Source organism: Lissotriton vulgaris, chromosome 5, assembly GCF_964263255.1.
Source record: "Lissotriton vulgaris chromosome 5, aLisVul1.2, whole genome shotgun sequence".
NCBI classification, from domain to species: Eukaryota; Metazoa; Chordata; class Amphibia; order Caudata; family Salamandridae; genus Lissotriton; species Lissotriton vulgaris.
Window position 1 is genome coordinate 1,561,165,124 of NC_141693.1, and position 15,762 is coordinate 1,561,180,885.

The window sequence follows — 15,762 nt, forward strand, 5'->3', positions numbered from 1 at the left end:
CTTGTGAAGCTTGGGTGTGGCTCTTGCCCAAGATCCTAATACTGGGTCCAATCTTTAGACAATTATTCTTTTTATTTCCCTGCTGACACTAGATTGTCTTATTTCTGAAACCTTAGTGTTAATATTAATTTCTAATTATTTATGTTGCTCGAATATGAATTTACCTTGAAAAATGAATAGACGCGTCTGGCAAAACAATAACAAGTTGGTTTAATTAAACGCAGTAGCCGGGGGAGCCTCAACAGTCGTTTCTGAAGACAGTTTCAATGTACAGAAGTTTTGGTCGGTAATATATAAAGTTCATGAGGTACAATAAACCAATGGCACATTCTTGTAAAGCATGTGGATCTGGGCCTAGTCATGAGCCATAAATACTACCATCTGATAAGGGGGACACAGGTGGCTCTTAACCTCGTGGAGAGCTAGTGTGGGCCAGTGTGTATGTGTCCAGATGTCCGGCATGGGGAGCGCATGATTACTGCATGTGGTATGCATGCTATGTTCTAATTGACTGAGTGTTCCTAACTATGTGTCATCTGACTTTAAGTTTTTTTTGTACACATGTCTTTGGCCAAATGTGTTTTATTAGGGCCAATCTCCCTGGACTGGTTTGTGGTGTGCCTGCCTGTGGGATCGATACCCTTTTGGTGCTTTTGTCTTTGGGCTAAGTGTAACCCCACTTGTGACCTATCTATCGGTAGGCTTGGGTCGCAGGGCATGTCTGACCACTTATCTCAATCTGGGTTGATCATCTCTGGTGAATTTGACAGCAATGATAAAAGTTTATTGCGTGTACAAATAACATGGTGGTCATTGGTATCATATTTAAAGACCTCATTATTATGCGTACATGTGTCATAGCGTCCCAACAATATAGTTTTTACTAGTATTTACATTGTTATGCATACTTTGATTATGGCGTACTTTGACATTGCATTTACTGGTATTGACGTTCTTATGCTCGCATATATCATGGCGTACATTGCATTCACTAATATTAACACCGTAGCTGCGTCGAACGTTCAGCACCCAGTGCTGAACGTTCGAATAACGAGCGCTGGCCCGTCGGCCAACGGTCGTGCGCAGCACTGGGGAAGTAGCGTTGCGGGCGGCCGACGGCAGCGCTTAAGGGGTTAACATTGGCATTGTATGCATTATGTGTGGTGTCTTTTCACTACCACTGTATATTTCGTTTTTAATATCAGGAATGTTGTGCAAGTCCATTAAGTAGTATTTGGTAGGATCTCACTTTCCTATTAATGTTTTTAACTGCCCTTGCTGTGCTTTCATGGTTTGGCTTTGCTATTGTACAGCCCGTCAAAAGACCAATTTTTGTTTTATGAATACGTATGCCATTTGTAGGTCTGGGCATGGTGGCACAGCACAGCTGTTGAAAGAATCCAGTGAAGGGGGAAAGAAGAGGCTAGAAACAAGTGTACAATAGTCAAAAAATTCCAAATTCCATGAAAACATAGTAATAGTTATATGAAAAACATTGTGCATTATAGTAAATTAATGACCATAACAACATGTAAATTATTTTTTATCAAGTCTTTTTATTAGGTCTCGCCTAACCCAGCGCTTGCGGTGGTCTGGTCAGACCTTAAGTAAGAAGGGCTTAAAAAAAATGCTACCGCCGGCTACTGCTTGCACGGCATGTGCACGGGCGCGTGCTTGAGCAGAGGCGCCATATGGCCTGAATACTGCTGCGCGCGCACCACTCGCGTGCTTCCCCCGCGATCACTTTCGCTTTAATGGCCGCACAGCCGTTACTTTTGCGGCCGCGCGGCAAATGCTTGTTCATGTTGGCGGTACATTAAAATCCACTGCTTGCATAATGTACAAATTGTGTAGTGACTGAGAAATGGAGCACGTATTCATTTTACAGAAGTATCATAACTCTAGGTGTGCAAAGCAATGAAATGTGTAACCTGCACCAGATTTTTGTGTAAATGCCTTTGAATTCGGAGAACATCATTACTCGAGCACAGAATGGCACAATTCACAAACTGCCTGCATTTCTACTTTCTCTGTTTTCTGAATGGGAGCTTGCGTTACTTTTTGTGACCTCTGTTTTCAGTGGTTTGTTCCGACATTGTTCCTCTGCCCTACTGTGTATAGCATTTCGTTCTCAAAAAATGTCACACTGCCTTCTGCCCTAAACATACTCCTCTATTGCTTGGTGAAAGGATTAAAAAGATGTTTTGTCAGTGTAGACTGAACTTTTTCAGCAAGCAACAAAGAAGCCCACTTTCCCATCTGTGTTAGCAGTGTAACAAAATCTCTCCGGATAAAGATGTGCTTCGACCCTACCTAAATATCAAGGTTCCTCTTTGCTCTCAGCCCATCCTCTGCGAATATTTCACATACCAGGAAGTGAAGTCCTCGGAAAGAGGAGCGTGCTGCAAAGCTAACATGGCGGACGACATCTCAACCTTTGCATGAACAAGAAATCTCTCCTTTCCCATCCTGTCTCTCCAACTTAATGCGCATATGCTTTGTCTTTAAAACAGAAACATAAATACAATTTTAGAAGGCTGTAAGAGTAAACCAATGCATTTAAATCCAAATTACTTTAGCAGTTTTGATTTATTTTTTCTTGCTTTGTATAAGCGGAAAGGGAAAGTCATAAAAAGATTGTAAGGGTTTCAGACAAACCAGGCTACGAAGTTTGGTTAACCAAACCGCGATCCGAGGAATATGAAAGTTGGTTCTTTTGCAGTACTTTTTAGACTAGTATGATGCATACCTGCCAACTCGCATGACACAGGATCACCCGGTGAGGAGCCGACGTCCCACCCACAGTGGCAAGAACAAGCATTGGCATAGCCAATAGGTCTCGCGTTTGTGACCTTATAAGTATTTAGTTTTGCAGCACAATATCCTTTGTGCAACATCAGCTGTTGCATGGCTAAACCTATCAGTGTTTAGCCATGCAACAGTTGATGTTGTTGCACCAACGATATTGTGCTGCATAACTAAATACTTATAAGGTCCCAAAAGCGAGACCTATTGGCAATGCCAATGCTGGTTTTTATTTTGTTTCTTGTATCTGAGTATCAAAATGTTATTTTCAATTTGTGATAGATAAAATCATCAATACATACAAGGAAAATACAACATAGTTATATATTCAAGAGAAGGCAATACTTTTGGTTTATGTAGCTGATTACACAATTTGTTTCAATGCATTTTTGTGTACAGAAGAAAGATCCAGATAGTTCATGGACAAAGGGAAGGCTGGCGGTAGATGAAAGCTACATGCGTTTCGGCTGGGGTGCCTTCGTCAGGGGCCGTCTCAACTTTATCTATTTTGTACTGACTCAGGATTTATAGAGAGTATGTTATCAAATTTCTTTGCTATAGACTTTCTTTTGTTCCATTGGGAAGTTCGCCCAAGCCTTTGATTTCGGCGAAATATCCAATTAGAGTATAGGGAAAATAGTTATTTAATCTTATACACATTTTTTCCAGAAGCACATTCAAGTGCAGATGTTCCAAATCCTTATTTTGTTGTTTGTCCTTATGTTAGTACCTGCAGGATCTGCAAGTCTGGGGGATCCCGTTCTCGTATAAAGTCGGGTCCTTTCAATTCTTTAAATAGGCTTTTCTTTATATATTCGGAAATGTTTGTAGTTCAGGGTCCTTAATGGACTTTAGTCCTCATTTGTCGATTAATTCATTAGAGCACGTTAGCGTGTCTTAGATTGGTGTAATATATAATTCTCACAACCTTCAGGGTAGGCTTCTGGTTATTTGTATTTTGCTGAGTCTCTGTCCTTCGTTTGAAGTGCCCGGTCTGAAAAAGAATCCAGTGAACCAGAGGCTATCTAGAAACATAGTGCACAAACCAAATTAGTCCTTGAACAGTATCGATATTAATATGTGAAAGAAATTACTTCAATGTGTAACAATTTTCGAATCAACATAACAACTTATTTATTGATTATGTTTAACACCTTCGCCGCAGGGCTCATTCCCCCGCGATGCTGGGCAAAGGGGGGGTGGAAGGGGGGCGCGCGCAGCGTCACTGTGCTTGTGACCAGCTCAGCTCGTCATGCTGCATGGTGGAGCTGTGCTCGTGACGAGCTGAGCTCGTCATGACCATGCCTGTTTATCGGAACGCTAAGCACAGTGGGGGAATTAGCCCCGCGCGTGACATGACGAGCTCAGCTCAACATGAGCACCGTGCGACCGTGCCTCATGACAGCCACACACACACAGCCCCACACACACACACACACAGAGCCCCCCCCACACACAGAGCCCCCCCCACACACACAGAGCCCCCCCCACACACACAGAGCCCCCCCACACACAGAGCCCCCCCACACACAGAGCCCCCCACACACACAGAGCCCCCCCACACACACAGAGCCCCCCCACACACACAGAGCCCCCCCACACACACAGAGCCCCCCCCACACACACAGAGCCCCCCACACACACAGAGCCCCCCACACACACAGAGCCCCCCCCACACACACACACAGCCCCCCCACACACAGCCCCCCACACACACACACAGCCCCCCCACACACACACACAGCCCCCCCACACACACACACAGCCCCCCACACACACACAGCCCCCCACACACACACACAGCCCCACACACACACAGCCCCACACACACACACACAGCCCCACCCACTCACACACACAGGGCCACCCACTCACACACACAGAGCCCCCCACACACACAGCCCCCCCACACACAGAATCCCCCCCACACACAGAATCCCCCCACACACAGAATCCCCCCCACACACAGAATCCCCCCCACACACAGAGCCCCCCACACACCGCCCCCCACACACACACACCGCCCCCCACACAAACACACAGAACCCCACACACACACAGAACCCCACACACACAGAACCCCACTGCAGCGGGTGTGGCAGTAAAGGGCAAGATACGAGTCTTAGTTATATTGGTGTTTATTTGTGACCACAAATAATCAGTCTTTCGTAAGGGAGTTCTTCTTGGGGACCGGCTTCGTTCTGTCTGCCTCCTCCTCCTCCTCCTGACTCTTTCCTCCTCCCTCTGAGTCGGTCCGGGACTTCTCCAGGTGTTGTGCGCAGAAGGCTCCGTGGTGCTGTATTGCAAACTCGAGGCGTGCAAAAGAAAGGACACGTGTCAGTCCTTTTGGTTAACTCTTTCAAACATGAAAGGGAGTGAGGGAGCACCACCTGTGAAATCACTACGGCCTCGTTGGGAGGGGGGGAGGGGAGGGGAGGGGAGGTGAGAAGATGCAGGAAAGGGACAAACTATCGCGGAAATACAAAGGGTACCAGGTCATGTCACAGAACCACCCTTTCTCCCCACCCAGCCTGCTATACGCCCCGTACCTGGGTGAGCGACACACCTCCAGGCGTGCGGCTGGGCGGCTCGTGTTGCTGATGGCCTCCTGGCTCCCGCGCCGCCAACGGGTCTTGCTTCTTCCTCCTCTCTGCCGTAGATGGTATTTCGGTCTCTCCCCGCTCTTCCGACTCTCCAACTGCTGTCTCCTCCGCCAACTCCTCACTCGACTCCGCTCTCCAATCTCCTCCTACGCCTCCGGTGAACAAGCACACCTGTTCGCCCTCGATCGCTGCTCTTGACGTCGTTGTTGCTCCGCCCACTCTCCGAGATCCTGCCAGTTAAAGGGACTGCCATCATCCTCCTCTTCCCGTGAACAATGCTGCCCTCCGGAGTACGCCCAGTCATTATGCTGTGAAGACTAGAGTGGGGGGGGGGGCCACGGCATGAGTCCCCTAAAGTGGTTACAGAGTCCCTGGTCCGCTGGGGAAGCGGTCTTCCCATGTTACACCCACACACAGAACCCCACACACACAGAACCCCACACACACAGAACCCCATACACACAGAACCCCATACACACAGAACACAGAACCCCATACACACAGAACCCCCCCACACACACAACCCCACACACAGAGAACCCCACACACACAGAGAGCCTCACACACACACAGCCACACGTGCACACACAGCCACACGCGCACACACAGCCACACACACACACAGAGCCACACGCACACACAGAGCCACACGCACACACAGAGCCACACGCACACACAGAGCCACACGCACACAGCCACACGCACACAAAGCCACACGCACACAGAGAGCCACACGCACACAGAGAGCCACACGCACACAGAGAGCCACACGCACACACACAGAGAGCCACACGCACACACACAGAGAGCCACACGCACAGAGAGCCACACGCACACACACAGAGAGCCACACACACACACACACACACACACAGAGCCACACACACACACACGCACAGAGCCACACACACGCAGAGAGCCACACACACGCAGAGAGCCACACACACGCAGAGAGCCACACACACGCAGAGAGCCACACACACGCAGAGAGCCACACACACGCAGAGAGCCACACACACCACACACGCAGAGAGCCACACACACGCAGAGAGCCACACACACGCAGAGAGCCACACACACGCAGAGAGCCACACACACGCAGAGAGCCACACACACGCAGAGAGCCACACACACGCAGAGAGCCACACACACGCAGAGAGCCACACACACACACACGCACAGAGCCACACACACACGCACAGAGCCACACACACACACACGCACAGAGCCACACACACACGCACAGAGCCACACACACACGCACAGAGCCACACACACACGCACAGAGCCACACACACACGCACAGAGCCACACACACGCACAGAGCCACACACAAACGCACAGAGCCACACACAAACGCACAGAGCCACACACAAACGCACAGAGCCACACACAAACGCACAGAGCCACACACAAATGCACAGAGCCACACACACGCACACAGAGCCACAGAGCCACACACACACGCACAGAGCCACACACAAATGCACAGAGCCACACACAAATGCACAGAGCCACACACACGCACACAGAGCCACACACACGCACACAGAGCCACACACACGCACACAGAGCCACACACACGCACACAGAGCCACACACACGCACACAGAGCCACACAAACATGTCTCCTTCAGCCACACCACAGCTCTCCTCTGGACTGACCACAGCTGCGTTCACTTTACCTACAACAAGTCCACATTCAACAACCATCCCCAACCCACTCTGCGAAGAAACTGGAACAAAGTCACCATCGACCAGATCTCCTCATCGCTTCTTCAATACGCCCCCGCCCACTCCTCAAACCCCGACCAAGCAGCCACTAACTTCACCCAATGGTTATCCAACAGTGCCGACATCCTAGCACCACTGAAAAAACGACAAATCAAACTAGGCAGCAAGAAGGCCTCCTGGTTCAACGATGATCTTAAGAAATCCAAGAAACTTTGTCGCTCCCTTGAGAAGGCCTGGAAAAAAGACCCAAACACCAGCACCAAAGACGCCTTCAAAAACGCCACCCGCATACACCACCAACTGATCCGGAATGCCAAGAAAGCCGCTTTCAAGGACCGACTAGATAGCAACGCCTACAACAGCAAGGAATTATTCAACATCGTCAAGGAATTTACCAACCCCTCAGCCAACTCTAACGACATCACCCCCTCTCAAGCCCTCTGCAACTCCCTAGCCTCATTCTTCCACAACAAAATTGCAGACATCCACAACAGCTTCGACAACCGACCCGAAGACCAACCCACCCAACCCTCTGCAGGACCCCCACCCCCCTTGAACACCCTCAATGACTGGAACCCTATCTCCACTGAAGACACCATCCGTCTGATGAACTCTATCCACTCAGGATCCCCCACAGACCCATGCCCTCACCACATCTTTAACAAAGCAGACTCCATTATAGCACCACACCTCCGAGACGTCATCAATTGCTCCCTCAACTCCGCAACCTTCCCGGAAAGTTGGAAACACGCAGAACTCAGCGCCCTTCTGAAAAAACCCACAGCTGACCCCACCGAACTCAAAAACTACCGCCCTATCTCGCTCCTTCCATTCCCGGCCAAAGTCATCGAGAAAGCGGTCAACAACCAGCTCGCCGCCTTCCTCGAAACCAACAAATCCCTCGACTCTTCACAATCCGGCTTCCGAGCCAAACACAGCACTGAAACCGCCCTCATCGCAGCAACAGACGACATTCGAACTCTACTGGACAATGGAGACACAGTCGCCCTCATCCTCCTCGACCTCTCCGCAGCCTTCGACACAGTCTGTCATAGCACCCTTCTACAGCGCCTCAGAAACATCGGAATCAAAGGAAAAGCACTGGAATGGATCACCTCGTTCCTCACCGGAAGAACCCAGAGAGTCCGCCTTCCACCATTCAAGTCAGAGGCCTCTGAAGTCATCTGCGGCGTACCACAAGGATCTTAACTCAGCCCCACCCTCTTCAACGTATACATGAGCCCCCTCGCGACCATCACACGCCAACACAACCTCAACATCATCTCCTACGCCGATGACACTCAACTGATCCTATCTCTCACCAGAGACCCTAACACTGCCAAAACCAACCTGCATGAAGGAATGAAAGAAGTAGCAGAATGGATGAAGCACAGCCGTCTGAAACTGAACTCAGACAAAACAGAAGTCCTCATCCTAGGCACCTCCCCCTCCGCCTGGGATGACTCTTGGTGGCCGGAGGCCCTTGGAAAAGCACCCATCCCGACGGACCACGCACGGAACCTGGGAGTCATCCTAGATTCCTCACTCTCGATGAACAGACAAGTCAACACCGTTTCTTCGTCTTGCTTCAACATTCTTCGTTTGCTCAAAAAAACATTTCGTTGGATCCCCACCGAAACTAGAAAAACAGTCACCCACGCACTGGTCACGAGCCGCCTGGACTACGGAAACACCCTATACGCCGGTATCACCGCAAAACTCCAGAAAAAACTCCAACGCATCCAGAACGCTTCAGCCAGGCTCATATTAGACATCCCGCGTAAAGAACACATCTCTGGGCACCTGAAAAACCTCCACTGGCTCCCCATCAATAAGAGGATTACTTTCCGTCTCCTAACCCACGCACACAAAGCACTTTACGAAATTGGACCCGAATGCCTCAACACACGACTGTCCTTCTAAACCCCCTCCCGCCAGCTACGATCCTCAAACCAAGCCCTTGCCACTGTACCTCGCATCAACAAAACCACCATGGGAGGGAGATCCTTCTCCTACCTGGCAGCTAAAACCTGGAACTCACTTCCCACTCACCTTCGCCTTACTCAGAACCACCTAGCATTCAGAAAGCAACTTAAAACATGGATATTCGAGAAGTAATTCCCCCACCCTTCTTCAAGCGCCTTGAGACCCTCTGGGTATGTAGCGCGCTATATAAATCTCCTGACTTGACTTGACACACGCACAGAGCCACACACACGCACAGAGCCACACACACGCACAGAGCCACACACACGCACAGAGCCACACACACGCACAGAGCCACACACACGCACAGAGCCACACACACGCACAGAGCCACACACACACACAAATCGGTTGGAGCATGCAGAGGAGTAACAGATACTGAAGAGCAAATGAAAAACCTGCGTTAACCTAGCTGGTATTTAACAGTGATGCTTTAAATCTAGAGTTGTCAACTGACGGACCATAGACCTTTCGTTAGATGGGTTACTACACTAGAAGCAGTGGGGAAAGAGGGGCTGCTGTAGAGCCGTTCTTTAGGCGCAATTTAAAGTCCCCATCGGGCAAAATTAGAGCGGTCTGGAAAGTGCCAAAACCCGTTCAACAGCTGTCCAAAGTCCCACTCAAAGGTAAGCCTTGCTAAAAGAGTGAAAGTACTTCAGCTATTTAATTAGCTTTTCCGAACCTTAGCAAGGTAGGAGAAAAAATATTTTCTAAAGATACCTTTTAAAAAAAATAAAATAAATACGAGACACTGCTCTGCTTGGTGCTCGCTGCTGGCACACACGTCCTCCTCCTCCATCTTCCGGCCCCACTGCTGGACTCTCACAGCCTGGGGCCCTCCATGGAATTCTTTTGTGGGGGGAGGGCTAGGAATTAGGAATGCTCTGCTTGTTGGGTTTAAAGGCCCTGGCCGGGGAGGGGGGAAGGTTGGATGGTTTGGAACCAATCTGAAAAGATAGCAAGGGGTTTGGGGGTGGGGTTATGGGGGTTAAATCAACCTGGTGGTCTGTTTTGCAGCGTGAATCTTTATGGATTCACTATGCTGTGCATTCCGCGGTCTAGTGGTTGGGTCCAGAATCATAGCCTTTTCTTCTTTTTTTTGTTGTTTGTTTTGTAGCCCAGGTGGGCGTCGACGTCCCACCTTTTGGTGTCCTTCCGTGACGTCGGCACGCTTCCTGCGGAAGCTCTCACCCTTGGGCGCCATCTTCAGATTCTTTTTTCCGCCGTTGGGTCTGGATCGTTCCCGAGAGGCTCCAGAGTTTTGGATGGGAAAAGATGCAGAAGAGTCGAATTTAGCAGGAAAAGACTGAGAAGACGACGAGGAAGAACATATAGAAGCCTGGACAACAAAAAAGGAGAACTTCGACGTCCAACGGAGAATGCGCATACAGGGGGCTCCCTAGCGCGAGAAATGGTCAATGCCCCTTTCAAATTCTGCCACCAAAAGTACGCGCAGAAGGACCAGCACCCGGTTTGCAACCTCTGCTTACCGGTCGACCACGAGAGCAAGGACTGCAACGCTTGCTCTGCCTTCACACCGAAGACTCTCCGCGTCAGAGAGCGACAGAGAAGGGCCAACTACACCATGCAGGGGAAAGGCCAACCACCGTCCCTTCGAGACCTGGGTTGCCGGAGAAGAAGACGGCTACACGGTCCTGGAGACCGATAAGAAAACTTCTAAAGAGGTAGGAGAGTCGTCGACCCCAAAAGCCCCGACAGACCAGCGGAGGTCTGAATCAGACTCTCGAAAAACTTAGTCGAAGTCCTCGAAGAAAGCACTGGCGCTGAAAACTGCATCCAGGGAGAGAGAGCCCAGCGGATCCTTCGAGAAGGACTCCCAGGTGGCGAAGACTGGCAAAAAGCCACGGTCGTCTAAGCACGTCCCCGAAAAGGAACGTTCGACTTCGAAAGAGAAGGCCCCAAAGGCCGCCTCGACGTCGACAAGGGAAATGAGGCCCGTTTCGACGTCGGCGCCGAAATACATGGCAAGACCAGCAGAACAGTCCGACGCTGAACAGGCCCCCAAGCTGGAAAGAAAGAAAAGACGGCTCGAGGCCTAAATGGATAGCATCCTACAAATAAAGAAGGAGTTCGATGAACGACTCAAAGCTCACGATTCCGTCGAAAGCACCGACGGTTATTGTCGAAGTAGAAGAAGAGGAAGAGGATTTCGAGGCCGAAGAGCCGCAGAAAAGCCCCAAAACTCTAGAACATGAAGAGGTTGAAGACTTCTACTATGATGAGGAGGGTGACGACGACCAGAGGACGATCCTCTGGTCGGCATCCTCGGGGACGCAGGACCTGGAATGGCAGGACCTCGAGACCGAAAGTCCAGAAGAGGGCGTAGACCCGTACCCTTCGAGGCCTTCGCCGCCAGACGACATTGGGACGTACAATATGGTGATCAAGAACACGGCAACGGCGTTTGGAGTCAAACTTGACGAAGAGAAACCAAAATCTGACTTCCTATTGGAGACCCTACTCCCCACGCAGACCAGGAGCCAGTATCTCCCAATGAGTGTCATGGCTCAGGGGAAGGAGGCGTTGAAGGAACCGACAACATGCAGGTCCGTTACGCCGAGGACGGAGAAGAAATACAAACACTCCACGAAACCTCCCCCGTAAATCAGAGGGACAGTCCTGGCGGACTCCATTATTGCGACGACCGCAAGGAAAAGGGCAAATGTGCCGACGACATCAGGGCCACCTTCAGACAAGGAAAGCAGGAGGATGGACCTGACTGGGAGAAAGACAGAGAGGAATGTAGCAATGCATTGGCGCATGCCGAACTCAAACACCCTATTGAATAGGCACCAGTACCAAATCCTGGACCAAATTGGTCAGCTGACGAAGCACCTCCCACAAGAGTACCAACATAGAGCCTCACACCTCGTGGAGGAGGGGAGGAATGTGGAGAACGCTTGCCTCAAAACAGCCTTGGATGGAGCAGACACATCCAGCAGGCTGATGATGTTGGGAATAACTGAAAGAAGGCAAGCCTGGCTCAGGATCTCGGGTTTCAAACAAGAGGTTCAGCACAACATTCTTAGCACCCCATTCAATGGGGATACCCTATTTGGAGCGCCGGTGAATGACAAACTCACCCAGCTCAAAAAGGAAAAAGACACTGCAAGGTCCATGTGGGCCTTGCAGTTCAGAGGAATGAAGAGGGGTACCCCTTCACGGAGACCGAACGGAAGGGGGGAAACCAGTCAAGAACGTCGCACCAGACCTTCCAGCAGTCCAACCAGGGAGATAACCAGGCACAGCAGGGACACCAAAAACAAACCTGGCACAACCAGCAAAGGGGCCACTCCTTTCGCGGGAGAGTAAATGGACGTGGCCAGAACAAAAGAGGAGGCCATCAGGCTACCTCTGTGACGCCGTCACACAGTATGTGCCCACCCGCACAACGCCTCCCAGGGTGGAGCACAAGAGGACCAACACAGGGTTACACGGACCAAATACCATGAAAATGTAACACCAGTAAGGGGCAGGCTAAGTCACTTCTTCAGAGAGTGGAAGAAGATAACATCAGACAAGTGGATACTGAACATCATACAGTTCGGATACTGTATAGAACTGGAAAGGACACCGCCAAACAAAAGAACAAAAAAGAGAACGCAGTCAGGAAAAGAACTGGAACTGCTTCAAAGGGAGGCGGAGGAACTGCTCCAAAAGGAGGCCATCGAACCAGTACCATAACAAGAAAGGAACAAGGGAGTGTACTCCACCTACTTCCTGGTACCAAAAGTGGACGAAACACTAAGACCCATCCTGGACCTCCGGTTCCTGAACAAATACATAAAGACACAAAAGTTCAAAATGACGTCTCTACAGGAGGTCATTCCCCAGATAGGGGACGGAGATTTCATGGCCACCATAGACCTCAAAGACGCCTACCTGCACACAGGCGCTACTGAAGGAGGCGTGCCTCTACCAGAAGGGGGGTGCTCTGACAGTGAGGACAGCGAGCAAGGTCATGGGCATGATGGCCTCATGCTACATCTAGTACCAAATGTACACCTCCACATGAGACCATTCCAAGAATGGCTACAAGAACAATGGTCACAAGCTACAGGGAGTTGGGAAGATCTAGTGGTTGTTACGCACACAGTGCAGGAGGAGATGTCGTGGTGAAACATGTAGAACGTAACAAAGGGAAAGCCTCTAACACCACCGACCCCAACGGTGACCATCACGACAGACGCATCCCAGAAAGGATGGGTAGTGCACATGAGCAAGCTTATGGTGAGGGGTCTGTGGACTCCAGCGGATGCGGTCAAACACATCAACTACCTAGAGCTGAAGACAGTGTTCCTCGCCCTGAAAGCCTCCCAGACAAAATTGTACAGCAAGAGCGTGTTGATCCAGACGAACAACACAACGACTGTTCTACATCAACAAGCAGGGAGGAACGCAATCTCCGCCGCTATCGAACCTGGCGCAGGAGATATGGAGATGGGCCATCCCACTAAAGATAGACCTGCTAGCCATACACTTACCAGGGAAAGACAATGTGGAGGCAGACTGGCTCAGCAGACAGACATCGGCGTCCCACGAGTGGGAGCTCAATGCACAGTAAACGCTAAGGCTATTTAGAAGGTGGGGAACACCGACTGTAGACCTATTTGCAACACACCAGAATGCAAAATGCCACAGCTTCGCCTCCATGCAACCAGGGTAAGGCTCCCTTGGGAATGCCTTATGGATAAGCTGGTCTAGGACATTTGCTTACGCTTTTTCCCTGATACCCCTGATACACAGAGTACTCAACAAGTGCAGGACCAGCAAAATGACTCTGATCCTGGTGGCAGCACAATGGGCCAGGCAGACATGGTACTCACAGATAATGGAATTGGCACAAGGTGCGCCCCACAAGTTCGGGAGAAGACCTACTGTCCATGCAAAACGGAGAGGTACTACACCCAGAACCAGAGAACCTCAGCCTAGCAGCATGGCTAATGAAGACATAGAGTTCGCACACCTGAGGTTACCAGAGAGCACCCTGCGGGTACTGCGAGAGGCAAGGAGGCCTAGCACACGAAGGTGCTATATGTCGAAATAGACAAGGTACACACAATGGTGCAGCAAGAAGAACCTACACAGAAAGATGACAAGGGAGTCAACAGTGCTAAGGTACCTCACGCACCTGCTGAAGGCAAAGCTAAGCTTATCCTAGCTGAGAGTACACCTGGCAGCAATTGTGGCCTACACAAGAGGAGAGACTGGCAAGAGTTTCTTTACATCACAGATAGTAAAGAGATTCATGGAAGGGGCAAAAAGGATTGCGTCTCCTAAGAGGATGCCGCCACCAGCATGGAACCTTAATCTAGTCCTGACAGAGCTCATGAAGGCGCCTTTTGAACCGATTCATAAGGCTTCCCTGTAAATGCTAACAATGAAAACAGCCTTCTTGGTGGCTATCACCTCCCTGCGAAGGGTGAGCGAACTACAGGCGCTAACGCTACAAAAACCCTACATCCAGATTCACAATAATAGGGTTATGATGAGAAAAGACCCACACTTCATGCCAAAGGTGGTGCCGAGGTTTCACATCAACCAAACAGTTCCAATACCAAGTTTCTTTCAAAAAACAACCACAAGCTCAGAGAGGGCACTCCTCTCTCTGGACGCTAGAAGGGCAGTAATACACTACATAGAAAGAACAAAGGAACACAGGAAGCTAAAACAGTTCTTTGTGTCCTTCGCAAGCAGTTTCCTGGGTTGACCAGTAACAAAGGGGACCATCGCACGATGGATCGCACAAAGTTTTTAATTCTGCCACAAACAAGCAGACCAAAAGCTTGCGGAGGGGGCGCACGCGTGCCCACTCAACTAGGAAAAAGGGAGTTACGATAGCCTTCCTGGCTAACACACCTATTCAAGACATTTGTCTGGCCGCAACATGGGCTTCAGTGCACACATTCACTAAGCACTACTGTGTGGATATACAAATGAACAAGGAAGCACAAGTAGGACAAAAAGTGCTTCAACATATATTCAACAGCCAACGCTCATCTTCCACCCAGCCGCCACTAAAGTAACAAACCGCTACAAAGTCTATGCACAGCATAGTGAATCCAGAAAGATTCACGATGCAAAACGAATAGTTCTTACCTGTTGGTGTAGTTTTGTAGCTTGAAGATCTTTCTGGATTCACTAGCGAATCCACCCACCTCCGCCAGAAAGATGAGGCTGGAGAATCAGGTGGTAAAAGACAAGGTCAATACTGAAACAGATACCTTAAATGACAAAACGGATTAAGTAACTTACTTGAACATTGCCAAGGATTCACAAAAACACAAAACGAGAAAAAAAGAATCCGAAGAAGGCGCCCAAGGGTGGGAGCTTCCGCAGGAAGCGTGCCGACATCACGGAAGGACACCAAAAGGTGGGACGTCTACGCCCACCTGGGCTACAAAAAAAACAAAGAAAAGACTACGATTCCGGACCCAACCACTAGACCGCGGAATAATGCACAGCATAGTGAATCCAGAACGATCTTCAAGTTGCAAAACTACACCGACCAGTAAGAAACTGTTCGTTCTGGAAGGACGGAGAGCTCTGCTGGCAAAAGAAAAGCCATTTCATGCACGTGATGTGTGAGCTACACTAGCGGCAATGTTTGGGA

General features: G+C 50.0%; 1 protein-coding gene across 2 annotated transcripts in view; it reads left to right on the plus strand.

The window, feature by feature from the left end:
• Positions 1-15,762, plus strand: part of TOX4 (TOX high mobility group box family member 4) — a 352,937-nt gene that overhangs the window by 62,958 nt on the left and 274,217 nt on the right. The window lies entirely within an intron of this gene.